We start from the raw sequence: 25,913 nt of genomic DNA on the forward strand, positions 1-25,913 counted from the left end.
TTACAATTCTAATCCAAACGCAAAAATGAAATGCAGAGCTCTGAGTGCCATCATCAAAGAGTTGTGAAAAGAGTCCCATTTTAATGGTCAGATTTTGAAATTACCATCAAGGGAGTGCATGTAATAAGCGATAAAAGATTTGTTAAAACATGTTAGCTCATAACTCATTAAATAGCTACATAATAAGACGTTATTCCTGATACAAAAATAAATCTTCATAGATTTAATGAGGTTATGCTGTATCCTTAGCTGAGTTGGTAAGCAATTTAGATATAAGTAAAACTGATGACAATCAATCTAGCTTTGGTTTTCCCTATAAATTCACCATCTGCAGGCATGTCAGCTCCTGACTTTGGAGGGCAAACATCACCTCTGCCAATTCTAGTCACACCTGCACACACCTTCTCCTAGAGCAGACTGGCTTTCACACCAACTAGAACTAGACAGAACTTTTATGTTAATACTCCTTAATCGTATGTCACTTCTATCAAACCCACCCACATTTGGCATGCAAATGACCACAAAGGGTCATGTCAGCATAGGGTGGGAGCACATCTGCTGCTGGAACAGCAGACGCATTCCAGGAGGAGCTTGTAGCCCAAGAAGCTGGGCTGCAGTTCCTGTTGGTCTCACTGAGACTGGTGCTCTTTGTATGTAGGTCTCATTTCATGCTGACCCAAGCTCATCTCACATGCAAATAAATCAGCTGCTTTGAGAAGTAAAATCTGGGAAGATTCATTTTTGACAGAACTCCTTTGAAGACAACAGAATGAGACCAGAGATTAACTGATATTATTCAGTATTTCTGTGATGTCTTCTCTGTATGTCAATGACATCTTCTCTGTATGTCAGTGAGTCAAACTGGTAATTTGACTCCAGTATTTTAACCTGGCAAAACAAGTTGTCATTAAATGGTGAAATGGACACAAATTCTGCCCACACAATTTCAGTTTTACAGAATTATCTGAGGAAAAAAGGAAAAATACTGCTTGGGTAGGAATGTGTTCTCCTCTTGCTCAGCTGAGCTGCTTATGAAACCTAACCTCTGACTGTAAAAAGCCACCTCTAATGTCTTGCCAAAGGCATTCTTCTGGACCCAACCCTAAGCAGAGCTGACTTCTACTGAGGACAACAGCAGTCAACACACCCGGTCAGACCACATGAACTGGGCAAGGTCTGTTTATTCCAGCCCTAGGTCTCCTGGAAGATCAGAAGGGAAGCACTGGTCACGTTAGCAGGAAAGGAAGAGAGTACAACTATAAATCCATGGGGAGAAAGAAAACAAAGGGCAGTATCAATCTTGTGCTGTTTTCCTATTTTCAGCTTCATATGCCTTTGGCTTTCTTTCACTGTGTCCCACATTTTTAAGTAGATACCAATATCACAAGTATTAGACTGATCTGCTGGAAAACAAAATAAATTGTATTCTTCAACTACTTTAAATAAAATACTCACTTGCTTTGGAAAGCTCTTTCCCTATAAGTCAATGTGTATTTTTGGCTGCTGTGAAACCATGTCCTTCAGATTCTTGATCTTTGTGTGCAAAGGAGAGTTAACTGAATACTCTGGGCTAAGTTTTTTTGGGTTTTGGAGAATAGACAGTGTGTGAAATTTAATCACCTTTCATACACAAGCAGTCTAATAATTCTTTCTGGCCTCAAGCTGTATGGGCATGCAGTTTTAACAGCAGCTACACTGGCTTTGCTATGGTATAATATCACTGGCATGGGTCTGGATTTAAACCTGTTCACATAAAATCAGATTAATACCTGGCACTTCTTACTGAAGTAATACTGCAAATCCTCCTAACTTCCAATGCTATATTGATAGAAGCATCAGGTTCCTCTTTCCCAAGAGTAAAATACCAGTTTAACTGAAATCCTAAAAATTTACTAGCATCAGATAAACTGAATGAACCGCCATTAAAAAAAATTTTAAAATAAGTGTGCTCAACTCAGAAGCCCCAGGAACTATCAACAGCATATATTGCTCCTCAACACTGCCAAATATAGACATTTCTCAAGAAAAATACTGCTGTTACCATGAACCTTTGTACTTCCTGTGTATTGGGGATTTTTGTTTTGAGACCTAATGGTTCACTGAATCACAGAATCACATGGGTTGGGAAAAAAACCCCATAAGATCTTGAGTTCAGCTGTTAACATATTACTTCCAAGTCCACCACTAAGCCATGTCCCTAAGTGCCATGTCTACGCAGAATCCTAGAATAGTTTACCTTGGAAAAGACCACATTCATATGTGTTAGGGCAGAGGAATATCATATTGATTACATGTGGGTATCTTCTTAGCTGGATCACTTCTTACTCATCATGAAGATGTCTGTGTGCCTTGGGACACTATATCATAGGTTATTCTGCTCACCTCCTTTTAGATCAGCCTGCAGGAGCTGTCTCCATCTGAATCAGTTGTCAGACCCCTTTGCAGGCAATAGAGAGGAACAAACATTTCTAGCACTTAATTTGCATGTTCTGTTTTATAACAGATGAACTCCACAAATATCTCTTGCTTTCTCTGTAGCACCACAGGTATCTTAAAAGTTTAGCTGAGATATAGGTGCCTACATTGTAGGCTGCCTTAAGTTATTATTTTTGCTCCAAGCATAATAAAAATGCTCTTTCTGGGCAGCGCAGTGCCAAATTCCATAGCACACACACACACACATCCGTGTGACAGTCTCCAGCAAAAATCACATGCCAGCAAAAATAAAGCTAGGCACATGAGTGTCATGGACACAGAATACAAGCAGTAACAACAGATTATTTGAACTCATCTGGTAGTTTGTAGGCACTAAAATGTTCTTCCAGGCCAGTTTCACATTAGTGCAATCCTTTCAAATTACTCCTGATTTACATTACATTAATTGAGAAAACAATTAGATCCCATCTTTACAGACTGTATGTCCCCTATATGCCATGGGACTGTAACAAAAACCCAATGGGCAAGCAAAATACAGGCAAACTTCAGTCCGGAGAAACACATTCAGAACTACATATGTAACAGTGGCACAATAAACTAGGCAGACTAAAACAGATTTTAAAACATCTAAGCAAGATATATCTTCTAAGAAGACAGGCAAGCTTGTGGTCTGGGAATCAGCCTGCGGTTGGGGATCTAGGATCCCTCCTGATGGCTGTATCCAAATGCAGTATGAATGAGCTTTTGGTGCAGTCTGTTTCACACTGTCCACCTGTACAGGAGGCAGAGTCACAGCTTACTTCACTGCCAGGCACACTGAGACATTCAGTCACTGCCTGGCCTCAAAGAACTGGCAGTAGCCATTTTTTCCACACCCCATTATAAAACATTATTGCACTTGTAACCTAAATCCAAGGATTCAGGCAAAGAGTTTCTCAACAGTGGTTACAACAAGAGTAAATCAACTAATGGCAGTAGAAATGATGGGAGTCCATGGCCTCCTGCTCTGTTGTTTCACAGTCCTTCATGCAATTTATAGCTGGGGGTAAGCAGGGGAGGCTCAGAGTCTGTGCTGGTCCCTGAAAATCCACACCACAGGGGAGGCAGCACAAGAATGGGCAAATGTAACTCAGCCAGCTATGGGGATAGCACAGAAACTTACTGAAATTAAAAGATTTCAGCTCAATTTAAGGAACAGATAGGCTGAAGATCACAGTGCTGCTCTGGGGAGCTCAGAAATACAGTATGGTTAATTTGAAACTAACTGAAGAGTGAAGTTTAAGAATGCTAATACTTTATGCTTGCAGTTTATACTTAAAAAAAGTATAAACTGAACTTCTCTTTAAAAAGAAGAAAAAAGGTTTTCTGCTTCACTTCCTATGTGTCATTACTCCTTCAGTCCACTGCTACAATTTCCCACTAATCTCTTGTAATTGAATGTCTCAGAGACACCACCTGCGATTAATGGGACCACTCAGTCTGCCAGAAATTCTCGTTTGAATTCCAGGTCTTGGCAGTGCCCAGCCTTAGATGTACTTCTGATTGTGTCCATGGGGAAACACAAAAACAATCTTCTGAGACATGAGCTTTTGGTAAAACAAACAACCTGGGCCTAATTTTGATCTAATGTTACACCCATGCAAATTCAGCTGAACTCAGCAAGAATTACTCTACCTTAGGAGTGGAGAGAGAGAATAAAATAAAAAAGACACTTTGCATCACTGCTGTGCCTTTTATAGGATACTACTTCTTAGTTCTGCTCAGGCTGATAGCATATTTTAATGTGTTTTCTCTTATGAGTTTACAGTATTTCTGGACTGGACAACTATGTAATCCAACAGCAACCCCATTTACTTCTCTGCATTTCAGTTCCTGCCTTCAAACACATGACTTGTTCTTACATGAGTTCTACAGTCATTGAATGCCACAACACTACTCAAAGATGTGAAATGCCACAAATAAAAGCAGAATCAGAGCTGTACTGTTCAGGCTTCCTCAACAGGTTTTTGAGGGAGTTTTTGTATATTTGTCTATGTACTTATTTTACACATAAGTGTGTGTATTTCAGTTAAATATGTTTTTTGAAAGCATATACATTTTCTGAATATATATATATATATTTTTATTTTTTTCTCCATAAATTTCTCTCTGAACAGCAGTTATTGGTACTGATGGGTTCCTTCACGGGTACTATTCAGTAGCATCAAGGCAAGACCTAAAGGAATTGCTGTATTATCACTATGCTACTGTACTGTAAAAATAAGCATAAAACTTTTAATCAACTCTATGAAAATTTCAGTTGCCTGAACCATTTTTCTTTCTCCTTTTTTTACCTAATGCATCCCTATAAACACATCTACTATTTCTCAAAGAAGGAATTTGCTAATTGCAGGATTTTCCCCAGATAAACTCAATTTGTGACCTGTCGCAGACCTTTAGTTATGTTCATACTCTGTGGAGAAGGACAAAGGTTCAGCACACTCTGCAAAGTAGAACTGGTGCCAAAGAAAGAAAAAAAAGAAAGCAGAGTCCAGCCACTGACACTGCCATGTCTCCTGTGCCCACAGGGGTCTGTCTGCAGGACCTGCAGCAAAATGAGCAGGGAAAGTGGGAGCCATAAGCTGTGTCAAATCTGTATCACACACTAATAGCTACAAACACAGACTGGAATGAGGCAGGACAAGCAGAGATCGACACTGGGGATATTATAACTTCCTTCTACTCTTGCCTGTAAGATTTCATTTGGGGTTCATTTATCTAATTACTGCAGGGACAGGGCTAGACAGCTGTTGCTTCAGGCACTGCGCTTGCCTTTATGAGCTGCTTTTCTCATCAATCATTTGAGCGGCTTCTGCTGGATGTGTTCTGGGTAGTGGTGGGAGGCAGGAGCTGCAGTGCAGTCACAGGAGAGACAGGCCAGCCAGGACTATTGAGCTGTTTCAGCACTCCATCAATGTAATGGCAATCACTGGCTGCAGGAACAGCCTTATTGGAGGTTAATGAAGAGTAGGTTTTGTAATTTCTCACTGTTACAGTTGTAAATAATGGTGTAAGACATGCATTTTTGTTGTAGCCAGCCACAAAGTACTACAGCACATGAAAATCTAGACCATCCCATACACTTGTGCACATACATGCTTTTGCATGAAGGATGTAAAGCTTGAAGCCTTTCTATGGTGCCAAGAGGATATGAAACCACCTGTTAAGTATGTTAAAGAATTTTTCTTACAGATCATGAGACAATTAGTTGATCATGCTAACATAAAATCTAGGAGGTCAAGATAAACAAACTGACCCAGAATGCAACAAATGCAGTATTGTATGAATGGACACTGCTTTCATGGAAATACGGTCACATTTAGGAAAAAACACAAACCAATAAACCCAGGTGAATTATGCCAGTGTAACCTGGTCAGAAAGCATGTGCAAACAGGCCTTGTTGTCCTCTTTTTCTATTTTCACAAAGGTAACACTTCCAGGCTTCAGTGCTTTGCTTCAGCACAAATTAGAAAACACATAAGCCTGATCACTCTTGCTGTTGCTGGAAATGGCTGATATTACTGATACTGATGCTTTGGCAAAGCAGTGAAAATAACTGAAAAAGCAATAGCATTAGAATATGCCAGTCTCCTCTTTTTTTACAATAGTTTCTCTATCTTGTGTAATTCCTAAAACTTTACCAGCTCATCAACCCCATCCTGTACAGCAGTTAAACTAATTTGGACTTCTAGCAATTAATGGGAAGTAGTGGCAGCACACTGTACCCAAACAGCAATCATGTTATTCAAAAAATTTGCACTTATCATGATTGCACACTTTTTCAGTTGGACAATGCAACTTTAAATTATACTGAATTTAAATAATTAAGTACAATCTGGTGTGAAATATACTCAGGTCACAGGGCATGGCTCAGTGGTTTCCTGTACTATTCATGGCAACAGCAGCTGTAAGTTTGTCACTATGGTTTGGTACAGTTGAAATACAATGCTGAGCACCAAAACTGTCTGAAACGAGCATATACATCAGACCAACCATTCAGCTCCAACGTTCCTCCTTCAGCATTTACTAAATTCTAAATTAACAGAGAGAGAGTGCTGCAACTTTCTTCTACTCTTAAAAAAACCACAAAAAAACCACAAAAAAACCACAAAAAAACAACCAAAGAAATGAAGATCATCTCATCATGGTAAAAAGTCTCTTCTTAAAGGTCCCCACATGCAGACTGGGCCCATGGCTTTCCATTTGCTTTCTTATGAGCTCTTTAAGGTAAGTCTGTGTTTCAGAAATGCATAACTGGGCAGCCTGTGTATTGCCTCAAGCAGGAGGAGGATTTTTCCCAGCTTCTGACATTTTCCATATACCTGTACCTATGATGGGACCAACAACAGCCTAACTCAGTTCGTGTGCTTGGATTAAATTATTTTTCTTTTTTTACTTTTTTTTTTTTTTGGTGGGTTTGGTTTGGGGTTTTTTGGAGAATATATTTAAACATCACTGAGAGTGGCATTTTCATAAGAACTGAACAAGCCAAAACAGCCTTCAACAGTCCCAGCATGAACAACATGGAATCAGCTGGCAAATCTTGCTTTCTCTGCAGTGGAACGGCAGGTATGTAAGCATGCACCCACTGCCTACTGGTACAGTGAGCAGATGCTTACTTAAGGCTCCAACACACTACTGCAAAAATTTACTCTGCTTTCCCCGCTCTGACAAGAATTTATTTCTCTGTGCACAGTACAAGTACAGTACACTGCCTAGAATTTCAAGATTTCATCTTTCCCATGGTACCTTTCAAAATCAAGTATATATTTCTGTTCACTTCAGTGAAGTTTATGAAGTTTATGTTTAGAGAGCTTCCTCCCTTCCTTTCTTCCTACTTAATACAATTTTTTCAAAAGGCTCTTTAGGCACACAGTACCTATGGTAGTAAATTAAACAAGATAAAAACTGTTACCTGGCACAAAATGGGGAGCTGGCAACTTTCCCTGTAAGTCTTGTCTTCTGCTATGGTGAGGCCATATCCAGCAGTCTGCAAGATACTCCCTTGCCCACGCTAATTTAAGAGCCATGCCCGGAATTGTTTGGGAGAGACAAGTGCCCAACACCATGCCAGGGACCTTGTTAACAATGCAGGACTACGATGATTGAGTGCCAGTGCGCAGGAATATTTCCTGTTCCTGTTTAATTTATTTTACAGTCTGTACCAGGTTTAGTTCCTTCACAGTAGCTGGTATGGGACTGTGTTCTGGATTTACGATGGAAATGGTGTTGATGACACAGGGACATTTTAGTTTCTGCTGGGCAGAGCTTATATAGAGCCAAGGCCATTACAGCTTCTCATGTCACCCTGCCATCAAGGAGCCTGTGGGTGCACAAGAAATGGAGAGGGGACACAGTTGGGATTGATGAACCCAAGTGCCCGAAAGGATATCCCCCACTGTATAGTAGCTCAGCATATAAAACTGGGGGGAGAAGGAGAAAGACGGAGATGATTAGACTTATGGCCATTACATGTGAGGAAGCCCTGCTTTCCTGGAGATGGCTGAGCACCTGCCTGTCCATGGAAGTAGTGGATGAATTCCTTATTTTGCTCTGCCTGTGTATGAACCTTTTGCTCTTTCCAGTAAACTGTCTTTATCTCAACGCACAGGTTTTTCCCTTTCACCCTTCACCTTGCACATCCTACTGGGAGAGAGTGAGCAAGAGGCTGTGTGGGGCTGAGCTGCCTGCCATTGTTAAGCCACAGAATTGTCCCAGTCACAGATCCTTGCACAGCTTAGCCATGTTTAGCATTCTCTAAGTTAAATACAAGAAACTCCGTCTGTGCAGGAGTGGCCTCCCAAGCATGTGATGTGCCATATGTTGCTCTGTTCTGTTCCAACCTGGCTTGATATCTACAGATACTACTGACAGATCAGCCAAACCCATTAAACACATTTGCGGCATCAGCAAGGCAGGCTCTCTAAAGGAACTTCTCTGCTCTTATGATTGATGGCAAGGCTGCTGTCATTCCTGCTGCCTGCGTAAGGCTGCCATCAGCCCCCTGGGGAGGAGGGAGACAGAAAGGGTGAGTCACTTGGCTCCTTCTCATAGACTGTGCTCTTATCCTGCTGCTGTGCAGAAAGACTGAAGAGAACTTTGCTTTGCTTATTTAAGCTTCCTCTTAGAAACTTGCCCTTCCAGCAAAACATGACTGAGCTGTCACAGAGACTGGTGTTGATAGAAAGCAGATGCAGTATCAACAGTAGCAGTATCTCAAGCACGTGCCTTGATAATTACATCTGCCATATTATTTCTTAAAACCCCAGTTTCCCTTTTTGTGAAGCTGTTAAAGAGGTGCATAGGATGCAGCTTGGTAAGTATAAGCAGCAGGTCCTCTTACCACTAATTAAAGAAAGTGTGGCACTGAGAGCTTCACATTATATATTCTCAGGAGATGAGGAATTCCAAGATGAACAAGGCTCTCTGTTTTTTTGCCTAAGGAAACAAGAATTTCTATGGAAAGAATGCAGATAAAAGACAAAGTTTCCCTTTCACATGTCTTTGAGATGTCTTTTCAGTGCTAGAGAAACAAAGGATATACAGGTATTGCAAAGGGATGTATAATCACAATTGTAAGCTTTTCCATTATTTATAAAGATTATCTCCATGACTGCATACAAAAGAAGATTCCCCAGTCCACACATAAAAGTGTACGCCATGGCACCATAAATAACAAGCACCAATACAATCAGACAAGGATTTACATTATTTAAACCAAGCCAGAAGTGAAAATTTGCAGTTTAATGCATATAAGGGACAAAAAAAAAATGTGTAAAACTTTGGAATGGCAATTGGTAATGACAGACAGTAAATAAAAGAGATTGTTCTAACTAGAAATATGGGAATTCATAGTGAGGAAAACATCCCAAAGAAAGCACAGGGTCACATTGTGAAAAAGAGTCTATATAAATGGAAGGGGGTACAATCATTATATTAGGCAATATAGGTGACGTATCTAATAAGTGCTTGGGTATTCAGAGGAGAAATCTAGTCTCCAGAAGGAATTTAAGCAGCCTCCAGCACTATATGTTGCATGAAACAATCAGTAGAAACTTCAAGGAGCAGAGCTAGATGCTTTAGTGAGGAATGTAATACATTATGGTGTCACTGAATTCAGCAATAATTCCTTATTTACCTGCAATTAGATGAGATGAGGATTTGACCTTGTTTAGGAACAACCAGCAGTAACATTAAATTTGGAAAATGAGGAAACGATATAACCTGAGTCCAAACAATGATATGATCTATATTGTTAATGAAGATTTCACCTGAAGACCCCTCAGGGCTTTGCAGTCTTCTGACAGGATCAAGACATATATTTACAATTATTCTTAATTTTCAATGGCAGAAATAAAGCCTAAGAGTAAATGAATCATCTAAGATCCCAGGAAAAGTGTGCTGTTCCTAAACAGACTACCTGAACTCTGGTTCTTCCCTTTCTTATCCCATAACTGCAGGCTGTAACCTTTACAAGGGCATAAACATAATATTAAATTTACTTTTTCTTTCATATTGTATCCTATTTAATGCTACCCTCATGCTTATATCTTTGGCAGTGGTACAGGGAGGCACAATAACTTCAGAGCCCAAGCACCTATTCAGAATTTATGATATTCATCTGGAATGCTATACATTATCTCAAATTAAAAGTGCTGGTTTTTTGAGCCTTAACAGAAATCCTTACAACAAACTTTTTTTAGGGGGTTTGATTCTGCATTACCTTGAAACAAACAGAATTATTTATTGTACCTGGAACAAGAGAAGACAAGGTCATACAAGATACATTTGAAGGTTCATGTAACTCCATAATATTCCATCTCCAACAGTGATCCAACATTCTGCCCTGTGAGCCTCCCACTGTGATGGGCTACACTGCTCCCATCACTCTGCTCCCTCCAAAACTGTGCTTTGCCAATACCTGTATGGCTCATGTACCACTTGCATCCTATCAAGATGCAAATGGGAAGGAACACATCAGGAGAGAGGCACAAGCTCCAATGAGTCAGTTTGTGGTCTAAATCCAGGTATGCAGGCAATGAGGATGCTACTGTTTGCTTAGCACTGATCCTGGCCTGACTGATCACAGAACCAAGACACAGGAGTGTACTGCTTTCCTGCAGTTCTTTATTTTGTACTAAACATAAACAGAACAAAAATTATACCAAATCAGAGAGGCAGACAAATAAAAACAAGAGAAATAAAACTGAATGGGAGCCCCTGATGGGAACTAAATGCAAACAGTACTTTGACAAATGGAACTTGTCTCATGTCACAGAGAGCCACTAACTTCTTCTACCCTCAGCTGCAGTATAACAGCATAACATTGTCACTGACCCTCCTCATTGATAAATGCAACTCTATAGCAATGAGAAACAGCCAGTGAAGAGCCATCTGCCTTGTGACCCCTACCACTAATGATTTCATCCACTGTTTGCTGCTTTGTTAAATGTTGCAATAAATAACAGCAATATTTATGAATAGATCAGTAACCAAACACTTGCCCTAGAATGTATATCCAGTGCCTGTTAGTAGGCTTTCTACATGTTCTCAGCTGTAATTCTGCAATCTTAATTTGGGCAAAATTTCCATTGTCTTCAACCTCAACTGCCATTTTCTGACTTCTGAGTGCTTAAACCATGCAACCTTAACATTCCTTTAGTACTGCTATTTGTCAACAGAATAATTCATTCTGCTGTGTGTAACTTAGGAACTGTGTAATTCTTCTAGCAAGTAGCAGCCTATAATGAATGGCACCTGATCAATAATGCAGAATTCAACATTTGAGAATAAATAAAAAGGCCTTTTTCATGAAGAGTGTCTGCAGGAAATGTCAAAATCATTTATCAAGGGTCCAGGCTGATAGCCTGCAGCTGCTGTCCACAAGAATTATAAAAACATACAGTGTTGAGTCCTGAAAACATGTTTTTTGTACTGAGGATAACTAGATTTTTCCACAAAATAATGACTTACTGAGTATGAATGCAATAGTCTTTACCAGAGTTTTGTTAAAGTAAAACTTTGCCACAATAGTACTTTGTCCCTAAGCTGCTAGTTACATAGGATTATTTTAACTTGGTTTCCAGGTGCACTTTTAAAACAATCCTCGCTGTAATTCTAGACAGGCTGAGCTGCTTAATACAAACACAAATATGCATTCGTTTTTCAGTTTCAAAATCTCAGATTGACAAGGTAATCATAAGAACATTACAAACCAAGACAAGGGTGAGCACTTTTATCTCCTCCAGATATCTATGTGCAGCATGCATCAAAGCAACAAGTAGTTTTTGCTGGTTTGGAAACCTTTTACATTTCTCAATAAATGGTCTAACAAGGAAGCACAAGGTAACTCCAGCCCCTTTGCTGATAATTCTCATCCAGAAGTATATAGAGTAGCAATAGTTAAGGGCTATAATCACAGTTCAGAAAATTGAGCAAGATTATGAAAACAGAGGTTTAATGAAGTTTGCTTTAGTCTCCCACGGCTTAAAAACTTTAATTTTAAATGGAAAAGTTCTCAGATCCTGAGTACAGTGTGATCAGTTTTCAAATAGCTAAGCATAATCTCATCCTGGCCTATACATATCCAAGCAAGGCTCCTTTCATTGTACCTGGGATGCAGCAGGATGGGGGCTGCAATAGCTTTGTAACATTACTTTCTAAAGATCAGCTTCTTGATCAGCTAGGAACTGCTTAAGAAGGCTTCACTTTTAGCTAGATTGAACTACACTGGCCATTTGATTTCTCTTTTCTGATGCAGAGAGTGATCTGGTGGTGGATAAGACCAAGTGGAGAACTTTGATGAGGGTGGGCAAGTCACAGTTCTATAGCTCCATCACTCTGAATTGGATGACAGAGCTGGCTGCTTCATCTCTAAAATCTGAAGATGTCCGCTTTAGATGCCTTGGTGCCTTCGGTGAGCAACAATTCCTGCAAAGAGCCTGCAGCTCTGTTGGTACTACTGGAGATACGCTAGCTATTACACCAATTAACCTGCTTCTAAATCCATCTCTTTAAACAATGTTTTTGCACCTATGACAATTTCTGTGGTGACACTGCTATTTGTCATTGGTGGCACTGCATGCCAGACAATGACTATAAAAGTAGCAGTCGGTGCACAGGCTTCACAAATGATTGAAGCAACTAGCCTTTTCTTGAGCAACAAAAGGATCTTTCATGTTAAGATAATTCATCCTCCATGCTTGTCACTACTGTAGCTTAGTATCAGGAAAAAAATGTTCTTTGATGCTTGTAAGGTTTTATCACTCATCACAAAATAGAGATTAATGAAGGGAAAAAAGGGGGGGTTGAAGATGACATTTTTTTGTTGTGTGTTTGGCTTTTTTTGGTTTTTCATTTCGTTTGGGGGGTTATTTTGTTTGGGTTTTTTGTTTTGTTTTTTTGTTTTTAGATTAAAAAGCATCTTCCCAAAACAGATTAGACCACAGGCAGAACAAATAAGCAAAGTAAAATACATCAGAATGACAAAAGGGAGAAGGTACTACCACAAATTACACTTACAGAGTCATTTTTAATGTGCAGCACAGAAGGAACTTTGATGAAATATTCAAACTTCAAATCTAACGTGATCCTAAATCAGTGCTGTGTGTTAGGGAAGGTGACAGATCTACTGCCTGTCTCTCTGGTGACAGATGGTTTTATACCACTAAACCTGAAAAGGGTATGTCTTGGAATTACTTGAGCCAGACTGATCATATACATCAGTATGAAACGTGAGAAGCACAGAACGACAGTGTGGCCAGAGCTGGGCCAGAATCCAAATCGGAGTCATGCCATGACAACCACAACAATATTCAGATTTTCACTGGTGGCGCCAAAGTCCTAACTTGGATCAACTTGTCATTTATTTCAGTACATAAAACCTTCCAAATTGTTCCTGGAATTGACAGTACTATATTTAGACAGAATGGAGCACAAATCTGTCCAGCTGGGAAGCATGTGGTAGAGTAACAGGCATTATGACAACTATTAAGGTGAAAAATTAACAGTTCGGGTTTTTAATTACGTGTCTAAACTGGCCTTTATCACCTGATGTCCATTACTAAAGCTGTACTTTAGTCCTTCATTTTTTCAAGGACTGCTCTCACAGCATCACTCATCTTTGAGTGCTGCAAACCATGCAGCCATGTGCTTACCTGTAATAGTCAAGTATCTTTCAACAGTCAAGTATTTTTCGAGTATTTTTGCTATACAAATGAAAACTTGGGATATAGATTTTTGGACAGTGTGCATTTTAACTTTGGGTACATTTACATCTAGATTTTGATTATTCCATAAGATAAAGCTAATAATTGGTAACATGCCATGGTTCACACACTACATTGTCTACACTACTGCTCTTCCTGTATTTCTGTTAAATGCTGCACTGAATTCTGTTAAATTCTGTTAAATTACTTGACTGCAGATGAATGCACGTTAGCAAATATCGAGTACAAGTTTTGGTAAGGTTAACATTGCATATGAAAAGGAAATTTATGTAATGTATAGAATGTAATGTAAAGGAAATTCATTCTGTCACCAATTTCTAGCAATTTGTATAGATGTTTCAAGAAATGTAGTCTCTGTCAAAGTACTTCAGGACTTGCCCCATTCTGTGTGCAATAAGATAAAACAAGATATGTTTTCAACGGAATGGGTGTCTCAGAATGTCCTCAGATACTGTGGAATTCAGGAAACCTCTTAATATTTTAATTATGATGTTACAGTTCATCATGTCAAAACATAAACATACAGATTATATAAAACTGCATTAGGAGACCTTACATAGCCCTGATAAATGGTCTCATAGGTTGTAAAATGAATCCAAACTGTAAATTTATACTGTGGGTTTTTCTAAAATGTGAATTATTGACTTGACATTATAATAATTCTTTCCAAACTATTGTGGTCCATGGTTCAAATCTTTTCTGTATAGCTCACTGACATGCACAGTAAGCCTAATTTACTATGTCTGTTACTGCATGAACATCCACAGACTGCAGCATCCTCTGAAATGTATTCCAAAACATTGCAAGTGACCAGATGGACAAAGGCATGAGGAAGAAAACACCTTTAATCAACAGTGACTTCCAGATAAGAACAACTCAGTATCTCTACTACTAGCTCAACAGGCAGAAAAGTTTCTACCACTGGCAAGGAACAGCAATGTCTGAATATGCTACAAGGAATATGCTCTGTGGACCAGCTGCCTTGGCTCTCCCATGATTTCCTTTAGAAAGAGGTAGTTTATTTGCTGGTTCAGTATGTTATGATTTTCTATAGCCTAACACAGGAGAGAAATTTCTAATACTTGGTAGGTTATATCTTGAGTGATGTATTACCATGAGCCTCAAAGAAAAAGCAACTTGAACCCAAAACTTTCAATCACCTTAGAATACTTCTGAGGACAGAAACAAACCACAGCCCATTTAAGAAACTGTAGACTCTGTGGGCAAAGAAGCCATTCTGGAACCTATGGTCCTATAGACCATACAGGTACAGATACAGCTGGACCAAGTCACTCACTTGTGTCTGCTCACTGCTGCAAACACCCACAAAAGGCATGGAAACATTGCTCTCTCTACCTCAAATGCCAGGGATGAACTCAAAGCCTGTCCTGCTGAACCTCTACAACCTAGCTTTTATTTCCCTGAAGATAAAATTCCAAACTCAAATCAGGCAACCTATTTTGCAAAATGCCTTCTTTTTTTCCTGGGTAGCAGAAGGACTCTCACATGTACCCAAAGTGAAAATTTGTATCTTGTTAAAATATACAATTAAAGCTCTTTTGGTTACAGGAAATAAATAACATTTTAACTTGACAACTTTCAGTTACATCTTTAAAGACTCAAAATTCAGAAGTCCTATTTTTTCAGGACAGAAATTTTGTTTTATCTGAATAGAAACAAAAATATGAAAGACTAAAATTTTCCAAGAAATACTGAAATTATTTTGGATTCATTTTAAAAGTCTGTGTTGGTAAAACAGTGTTTTCCTCTCTGATTTTTAAAAAATACTTTGAAAATATAGCTTAAATGATGCATTACATAAACAAAAAATAATTATGAAATTAAAATACTCCATACTTATAGAGTAGTGTAAACACAATTTTTGGGGGGGGAGGGGAAAAAACCCAAAACAAACAATAAACCAGCCAAGCAACAATGGAATGGAAAAAAATTCAGCTATTTTTTAGCTCAATCACTAGTTCCACTTTCAACAATCAGTTTTAAATAATCCAATTAGATGAATATTCGCAACTAACATAACCTGACTGGGAGCAGCTATCTTGAAATATAGGCATTAAAACAAAAACAAAAAAACAAACAAACAAAAAAAAAAGAGAAAGACATTAAAAACTAAGTTGTTGCTTCACTAGAAGCAGACTTACTTACTGGACACGTATTAAATACTTGAGTGCTGAAAGAGTTAAGAAAATCCAAGCTGAACAAAAAAACCCCAATTATTTTTCAAATATTTACACTAGACTCCATAAAACTGAGGAAAGTAAGACTGAGCAAATTGATATCTATAAAGAGTTCAAATCACACAATTATATTCTTTTTTAATTTATCTTTTTAAAGTACTTTAACATGTATTTTGCAGAGTTAATCTGCATTACTCTCTCTAGAAACGCATATTCAGGGCAAAGTCTACAGCCACACACTACATTTTCCCAATAAAAAAAAATAATTATCTTAACATGAAGCAAGTAAGTTTTGTTTCTAAAAAAAGATGCCCCCAAAATCCAGCCTAAAATTCAACACATTTTTGTGCAGGAAAAGAAAACTCTGCAGTTTCTGTAGATATACACAGCATACTGTTCTAAATCTACATTTTCCAAGGAAAAAGTAGGAATGTTTTTTACATATAAACCTACAAAAACATATAGAAATCATTATTAACCCTTTGCAAATAGTTTCTGCATAAGAATAAAAGTGTAGAGGAGAAGTATATAAGCTCTCTAAAAACATCATGGGAAGATTTTTGTTTTGGTTTTTTGTTTGTTTTGTGGTTGTTTTTTGTTGTTTTGTTTTGGGGTTTTTTTAATATATGTGCACAGAAAATCCAAAACAGGCCCACTGATTTTATCAACATACCGTCTCTCAGAGAATTTAGATAATCATAGGACCTTGACTTGTTTAAGTCAACCGAACTCTTGAAGATTAGTGGAATCTTTCCAGCCTGTAAAGCTTTCACTATTAGGAATGAGCAAAATTAAGAAAGGATCATTGACACAGTCACCCAAAAAAGTAAGCATCTCACAACAGAGGTGACTATTAAGAGCAACAGTGAAACTCTTTGGAAAGAGGGACATATCTTGGGCCAGGAATCAGGGGCTGGACTTCTTCCTTAGCAAAGAAAGAAGCAGGCTGGCTAGAGAGCACCATTTCCCCAAGGGCTGAATATCTCTCCCAGGATCTGAACACAGAAAATTACTTTTACTCTGACAATGCCCTCAGTCAAGAGAATGAAGAAAGTCTCCAGGTGGCCAAACACTTGACCAGTTCAGACGGCAATACAATTCCCCCAAATATGACAGCGTCCCTGTGTTGAGTTCAGCTACCTGCTGTATATTGGGAACTAAAAATCCTTGGGAACTTTGGTAGGCAAAGGTTTGTGAATGAAAGGAAGATGAAGCTGGCTTTTCTATTTTGAACATCCCGTGTTCCCTTTGAATTCTCAAGCAGGAGAACTTGAAGAATGTTAATACAAAGCATTTCCCTTCAATATGCAATGCTCACTACTGCATTAATAACCAAACCTCCTACCACACCATGTCACCTAATTGTCCGCAACCATTAGTAAAGAAACCTTCCTCTCATTTTCCCAGCCAGTGCTGCTTCACAGCCTACAACTGAGTTCAAGATGTCCTTTAATCCAGCAATGGCCTTTGATAGAGGCATCAGGAGACTGGATTGTACAGACCACTGACCTAATCTTTGCCAGTTATAGACAGGAGTTTGTATAGATCTACGTGATGTCCTTGCAGCTGAACCTGTGCTCAATGCCTTCAAGGATTCTCTCCATTCCATTTTACATTTATATACAACTCAAGTTGCTGTGGCTCATTAGGTACATACCATTGTTACTTTGCAAGAAACTGAAGTATCTTAAAAAGAAAAGTTAATCTCTCTGCCCTAAGCATCTGACAATCAGTAAATCCAAGAAATAATTGGACTAAAAATTACTCTCTCCTGATAAATTCTATGGATTTTTTTTAAGTAATGCATTATATAGTAATGCAATATAGTAATTTTATTCATACGCAAATTGCAAAATTACTCTTTAATTTACTCTTTAAATTACTGAAAGAGTAAGTGTTAAGTAATCCCAGGATCTCACCTTCCTTACAGTATCATTCAGGCATACAGGTGTGCCGGTCTGACCTAGACTGGATGCCATGTGCCCACCAAAGCTGCTCTACCAGTCCCCTCTGCAGCTCGACAAGATCAACCCACTACCACAGGAAAGGCATAAAGGTGCTGAACCATATCTGTCTGGAACAAATGGCACTGTGTAAGTGTCCAACCAAGCACAAAAAAATGCTGCATGGTATCGGTGGTATTTCTATTTATCTACCACTGAGCAATTTTCTTGCAGTTCTCTATCAGCATTCTTCATTTCTCACCTGGAAAAGCTCTAATGCTATTCGAGTCCCAAGTCTTCTCTGGAGAGAGATGGAAACCTGCCAAAACATGCATGAGTACTGTGAGTACTGTGAATGAGGTGTGCTGAGGAGTCCTCTGGGACGACAGACTCATTTTTACACAAGGTCTGAGCAAGGGTGTGAACCCAGATGTCCAGTAGGTAGACTACTGCGTTAACCTACTGTGCCATTTGTCTACATTCGTAACAAACTCATGCTGTTTTTAATGGACAAGGCTGTACTTTCTTCAGCCACATGGTGACAAAAGAAGTGCTATAATATTAATTTGTAGAGAAAAAAAGTTCTTGATGGAGCTATCTTTTGCACTGACAGAAGATGCATACTTTCCCACTGACTCCACGCAGAACAGTAATCAGAGATGAAGGGGGATTTTTTTAAAAGCCTTCAAGGACCCAATAAGGCTGCTGCTGAGGCCAGTGATAAAATTCCTTTTGCCTTCAGAGGAATATGAAGAGAAGTGGGCCCTTGCTGTGCTCTGCCAAAGCTTCTGCCCTCTTACCCATGCGTTAGGCCACAGCTTAAACTCTGTTTTCCTCAGGTCATAAGACCATAACCTACTCCTATATCAGACTAGAAAAGCAGAGGAATAACACTGAACAAACTGATAGGAAAGATAAAAAAAACAACAGCCACTATCAATATTTCAGTACATGATGGAGGGGAAATATGCCTCATCTGAGAGCTGTAAAGATTTTTAAAATACTGCTCTAAAAAATATGGAGATTGATGATTGAGCATTTGTAGTTTAACACCCTTATTGTGATTAGCCAATAAGCATATTTATCCAGTGGATTCACTGCTGTGAAATTAGAAAAGAATAGGGTTTTTGGGGCTTTTTTTGCATTTCAGCCCATGATAAATTCCTCTTTATTTTACTAGCTCTCTCACATTGTATTAACAGAACTTTATTAAGTGTCTGCCAGGCCAAAGGCTAATCTAATTACATAGACTTTTCTGGATCAGATCTGTTTTTCAGGCTATTTCAGTGATTTGGCTTCTGTCTGTGCATGTATGTTTCTACAGAAAATGATAAAATCAATATTCTCTCCCCTAAGCTGTGAGTTTCCATACTTTTATACACAGCCTTCTGAAAATGTTTCAGATGTATTTTTAAAATAAAAAAGTAAAAAAAAAAAGTAAAAAATTGAAAGGTCATTTTTTAGCATGAGTTCATCTGAAATAATTGCTTACACTGCAAAATTACAAAATTATCAAATAAGTATCTTTCTGCCTGGGATAATCTTTAAAAATGTTCATTAAGACAGAAATGTAACTTCCTTTTCTCACTCTTCTCCTTTCTATGATTCCCAGCTGCTTAAATCATTACTTTTCTGCAGCAAAGCTATTTTACAATGATGTAGAAGACTGGTTTACGTGGTGTAGGACTCTGAGTGTGTGCTTAGGTAGTCAAGAGAAAACCCACACGGGTATGATGTACCTCTTGTAAAATGTCTGTTGAGGGAGTCAAAAACAGATGTCAGGTTAGATTCATCTTTTCCTGTTCCGGTAAATGAAACTCTGTGTGCTGAGTCACGTAACAGCACGTTGTGTGCATGGGACAGCTGCACATCTACTCGCGTGGTGCAGGACCCCAGAGCTAGTCTGGGAAATGTGGTGCTTCAGGTGCACTGCTCCTCCTCCTTGGCCCAACACACCAGGCACAGCTGGTTAGAACATCAGTCAGCAGGGCAGCAAGCAAGGAGGACACGACACCCATCTTTGAAACTGGGAGTTGTAGTTTTGGCCATAGGGGAGCTTGAGATGAGGTGGAACTGCAGTCAGTCCTACATGCATCATAGAAGACTTAACAACCTTGCTTAAATCTTTAACCCCACTAAAACTGTGACTGTTTGTCCCATCTCTGGCACTGTAGCCCTGCTGAGGTCCTACCTCACCAGCTGTTGACTCCCACAAAGTGTGGAAAGTCTACAGAATTCCAAAACAGAAGAAAACTTGGTTTTCTGGGAACTCCAACCTTTGAAGGGCTCAGCTAATTGCACACACTGAAAATCCTAAAAATCCCAAACAAAAGTTACATAAGACTTACCTTCTGAGGTTCTTGAGAATATATTAGCTCTAAGGCACTAAGTATTTCCCCATCATCAGCAAGAACTCAGAGGTATTTCGGGCATTCATGTTGATGGAAAGTTTTCTGCTTTGTTACACAGAAACTTCAGTTAAGCTATTCAGCCACCAACCCACCTGTATTCTAACAAAGTAACCTACTACTGCCTCTCCTGCTCAGCCTCTTTTTTCATCTCCCCATCTCTTTCCCTCCAACCCCTAATAATTTTGCTATAAATCTGATGATCAAAAGGGACAGAAGCAGCAAATATGACAGTACCAGAGAGAAAACTGCTAACAGGTTGAAGAACATAATGACATCTAAAAAAGGTGAAACTAGCAAAGAACCTGGCTTCTAGTACTGTCACCTTTAATAACTTTCATCTTGGTTTTTGCTAAAATATGAAAATGAAACCATTCAACTCAGATGGCTGCTGCCAGTCTGTCTGCCTGGCAGTCTCAGAGAGCAATTTGGTTTCTGTATTTTTCTGCAGCAGCACAACAAAGCCATTGAGCTACCAAATCCAATATTCTCACAGTACCCGCAATACAAGGAGCTCCCAAGGTAGAGCAGCATTCCTGGGAAATCTGTATTGCCATGGAACAGACCAAGATGGGATCACCATGATAAAGGCATGTCAAGACCAAAGGAAATGCTGCAGGAGTGTGCCCCACTGCAAAAACTCTCAGGCAAAAGCAACGGCTGCCAGCAGAACCATGGAAAGCACATGAGAGGAACCCTGCAGCTCTTACAACCAAGAACAGAAGATAGTGCTAAAACACAAGGAAGGTCAGGAGTTGCCTAAAGCTCCCACTATCCCTCATGTCATTCCCATGTGAAATGAAGCACATGGGGAACTGAAAATATGGGGCAGTACTACCCATCTGCAGATTTTCCAGTCTGAGGAAAGAGAAGGAGCGATCTGTACATCTTCTTTCTGGTAGTGTTCAACTTAATTTTGAGGCACACACCCAGCCCCAGTGTCCCAGCAAAATCTCTGCACAGATGACCCAAAGTATCATTCAGGTAAAAGATTTTAAAAGTTTACTTGACTAAAGCTAAAGAGTGTTTTCAGAGAAGCCACAGTATATACAGAAGAGCAACCAAAATGTCCTAATTAAAGGCCTTCTCCTGTTATCAGAGGAAACTGGATTAGTGTAAACCACATCAGAGGAAACTAGTTAATCCATGTTTGGTTGATTTGTACATAGGGGAAACCAAGAGATTTTAGCAGTCACTATTATTTACAGCAGTAAATGTCAGTTTAATGACAAAAAATCCAGCATTACTTTTTTCGCTGAATGATGAGGATTTTCTTGTTTCAATATGTATACACTTCTAACTCTCTGACTTCTAAAACAGTAGTATAAATATACCTTGATTTGTGAAGTTAACTTCTAGAATATCCATGACACGTTAATTAATGGTGCTGATAACCTCCAGAGGCTTGCAAATAGGAACAGGATGTAACAGACATGGTAAGTCATTTCAGGAGTACTTGAATTTCACATGACAACAGTTCTCTTGGGTGGAGGAATGGGCTAGGAGACCCAAGGTTTGCCTGGGATTGCTCTGGGATTACTAGGATGCATCCTGACACAACACCTAGAGTTATGTTCAACAGGAAAGCATGGGAAATCTGTCATGTCCCACTCTGTATGCATAAGCTAGAACAGCATCTTCAGCTTTTGAGTTGCTTCCCGGGCAAGCATACTAAAAAATAATGAGCACACCTCTAGGCACACTCTTTGTTAAAATGAAAAAGGGGTTCTTCATTTATGGTCCCAAAGTTTCCACATACCAGGTGGGTTGTTTCTGGCCTTTTCTCCTTGGAACAGCTTTTAGACAAAGAAGTACTTGTATGTTTCACTAACCCTTACTCTGTACTAACTCTATAATTGAGCTTTCAGGCTAGGTGAAATTTTTTCCCCTTTTCTAAATGAATGCCTTGTTCAACACATTGTTGATACAGACTGAAGAGAGGTATAGTATACCATAAGGGACCAGTTTACATGCAGCAATACACATTTTTTTATTAATGCAATCCATCATTTACCTTATCCTCCCTCTGAAGAAAACAAAAGGATCAAATTTATATGTAACTGCCCAATGCAGAGATTTTTGTAAGACTTGTTTATGAAAAGAGAAACCAGCGTGGAAGTAAAATATAATTCATGACATACAAATACTTCCTAAAGGTACAATAAAGCTCATGGAATCAGCAGAAATAAAAAGCATTATGGGAGAAATAGTAGCAGATCCTCACATTAGAAGGCAGCAGAGAAAGGTCAGGAAGGGAGGGTAATGGGGAGCTGGTAGCACCACCTTGGCCCACACTCTGAACAGCAGCATTACCTGAGCAGGAGGGAAGAGAATGTGAAGGTAATGTCTATGGTAATTCTGTTAAGATGCTGTTCCTGGCAAACAGCATCTCAAATATCAGCTAATACAGACATTTGATACTGCAGTAATAGCATCTGCACCAATTACAGTTCTTTTGTATGCCTCTTCACATACAGAGTGAAGCTATCTTCCATCTATAAAAAAAATTAGACACGATGTATCAGGCTCAAGCTACTACTAGATCTTTAGCAGATGTGAGCATAGATCAGCAGAGCTGACCTCAGAGAACTTTGCCCTGATCTACTCAATCTTGTCTTCAGCTGTGCTTCTGGCATCTTCCTCCACTTTTATTAGAGTACGGGTGGGAGGACTGCTGGGGGAAGCTCATGGGAGTGAAGACACAGACTGATGTAAAAGGAAAAGTCAGATTACAAAAAAAGGAGACAACATGGAAGGCAGCCCTGAGATGAATGCTGGAGGATGAAAAAGTGGCAGAAAGTAAAACAGCATGGATAGGTCATATTTTGGAAGCAAAGGCATAAGGCAATGAGGGGCAAGCTGTAGTGAGAGGCTGAATTCCACAGAGTAGTATTGCAGTCCAGAAAACTAGACAGCCAGTAAAAAGGGCAGGCTGGAAGGGTTAAATATCAAAGTAATTAATGAACTAAAATTAGATAATAAATCCTTTCAGATCTCTCATCCATTGTTGTAATGATGCCCTGCCTCTTAATTCCACTGCAGAGACTACTTCTGTTTATGAGACTGTAGCAACTGGAAAAAGAGCCCTTTCACTGTGAAATACCTCAGAAGATACACAGATCAGAAAACCAGCACACCTCAAAATACACACTGGTGTAACTACTATGAAGTGTGAAAGAAATGCAATGGGATAGAATTTGGCAGAAATACACAGATGAACATAAACAGACAAAAAAGAAAGAATAAAAAGCAAAAAAAAACCTATAAGACAAGAGACCACAGGCAAAATTTGTATATCAGAAATTGAATGGAAAGAAGAGTGACCTATTTCACTCCATCAGGAGGTGATCACTTCTCTTGTTATTGGTGTAAGAACAAGCAATTCATACTTGATCCTGTTCTGGTTTTATGTATCCTGGGCTTCCCAAACCTGTTGGACCTGTGAGAACAAGTACTCTGAGAAAATAAGCAAAAGTTTTAGGAAAATAAAAGTTACAGTTTTCACTACAGCTATTTTTTAATTCCAGCTTCATAGCACTGCTGTACTGTGGGCTAGCAGCCTTCAGAAAGAAAAACCTCTAGGTCTGGGGTTTGTAAGCAATTTGCCACATTTGTCATCATTGCTATATAAAAGCCCTTCCCAAAGGACATTGTTCTAACAAAATTATCCATAGCAAAGGCCAGCAGAATGCTCATCGTGTCTCAATCAAGGCTGCATAAAGAGGAAAGTCAACCATGCATGTCTATCATCTGGACAATCAGTCTTTCTGACTGCAGACACTATTCTAAAAGGCTAGTCCTTAGAAGCACCTAATCCTTCAGTTGGAAATTATTTCTCTTTGTCTGGCAGAAGCATATAGCAATGAGCGTCCTGTGAGAACAATATTCAGAGGCTTGAAGCAGAATCAATGTAAATACATCAGAAGCATCCTTGTAACCTGTCTGTGACCAAACAAAAGAAAAAAAGAAAAAAAAATCAAAAAATCATGTATTTGTGATATGAAGTAGCTGAAAATAACAACAAAAGAAAGAAGATGAGCACAGCATACTGGTCCCTGTGCACGTCCATTTACACTTTTGATACTGCTCCTGTCAGTCTACTTTGTTTAGCCTATCTGCCCTCTGCACATAAACATCTGCTGTATTAAATACAGAGGAAAAAACTTACATGGTCAAAGAAAAGGAAAAATTATTTCCAAGGAACCCTTTATGGTCACAATATACTACCTTAATCTCTAAATGGCATTCTGTATCTGATTTACATGAAATTACGTGACATTCCCATTATCAGTTAAATTCTTTTAGCATTGTCCCAATACTGGCAATTCAAAGGAAAGAAAACTCATGAATTACCAGTACATCCTTACAGATAAACAAGTATAAGGGTCAGATGAGTATAACTAACACAAAACAGAAATTTACACAACCAAAAAGTTGTTGCCTCATCTGCAATAATGATTTATTTACAATGTTGTATACTTTCTGCAAAGGCATAGCTCTCATTCAGGCAAGGTCTAAGAATTTCCAGTTCATTCTTACTTGTCTTCTTTCATTCTTTTCTGACATTTTTAACACCTACTCAAAAGAAATTCTTCAAAGGGACCAGATCTGAACCATGATGGCAAAGGCATGTCAAGATGGAAGTAGGTGTAAAGCTGGGGATTTTTGCAGTCTGAATTGACAGGGAGATTCACTTTTCCTTATCTGTCTTATCTCTAAGATCAGTAACACAGAGACAAATTGGCTTTTTTATGGGAGGAAAGAAGCACAAGCAAAAGCATTTTTATACTATGGGGTTATAACACCCCTTATTTTCAAGCTCAATAGCTCGATAGCATCAAATGCAAATTAACATCTCACTTAATATGAAGCTCTTCTTGCCAGTCTACAATCCTCCTCATCCTTCCACCTCTCCCTGCATACTCTTGGGAGTGATGTGGTCTCTGGCAGCTATTTGGCTTGTGCAAATTAAAAGGCATCACTGCATGACAGAAGTGGTTTTGTTTGACTTTTGCATGCACAGGGATGTGAACTGAAGGTATGATTGCTGGGTTAGCTAGCCCAATGTGCATAAATGAAGATTTATTCTGGGTTTTTTTTGGTTTGTTGTTTCATTGTTTTTTTTAATGAAGTGACTTAAAAACTAGGAAGTTGCCATGTTGACAATTTTGTTCTCTAAACAGACCAGGTATTGCATCAACCGTAAACAAATCAGTTCACCTATTAACATACCTCAGCTGTATTTGACTGGGGCCATTTCAAGGGGCAAAAGGATTGTTTATTGTGAATGCCTGTTTAATCTTAGGTTCTCAGTCAAGACTGCTAACTCACATAAGGGTTTTCCTAATCTATTTGTCTATCCATTGGGAGACCACCAACAGACTTCATGGCTCTGAATCTCTATCTGCCTGAATTTTGAAAATATCAGGTGTTAAAAATCTTATTTTAATAAACTATTTATTCTGCTTCATTTTGGGATACAATAAAAAACCATTAAAATGAAACAGGCTCCCATGGCCTCTTTCAAAATTTGGTTTCTCCAGCACAGCATCCCTCTGAGAAGGGAAAGAACAGAATTCCTGTATATTCCCACACAGTAACAAGCAGTTGTCAGAGGGACTTTTGCCCACTGTGCAGCAACTACTGCCCTAAATAATCCTT

General features: G+C 39.0%; 1 protein-coding gene across 1 annotated transcript in view; it reads right to left on the reverse strand.

Annotated features, from left to right (window-relative positions):
• KIF26B (kinesin family member 26B) overlaps positions 1-25,913 on the reverse strand; it is a 276,267-nt gene that overhangs the window by 61,749 nt on the left and 188,605 nt on the right. The gene's annotated exons all lie outside the window — the stretch shown is intronic.

Source organism: Poecile atricapillus, chromosome 3 (genome assembly GCF_030490865.1).
Source record: "Poecile atricapillus isolate bPoeAtr1 chromosome 3, bPoeAtr1.hap1, whole genome shotgun sequence".
In the NCBI taxonomy this organism is placed as follows: Eukaryota; Metazoa; Chordata; class Aves; order Passeriformes; family Paridae; genus Poecile; species Poecile atricapillus.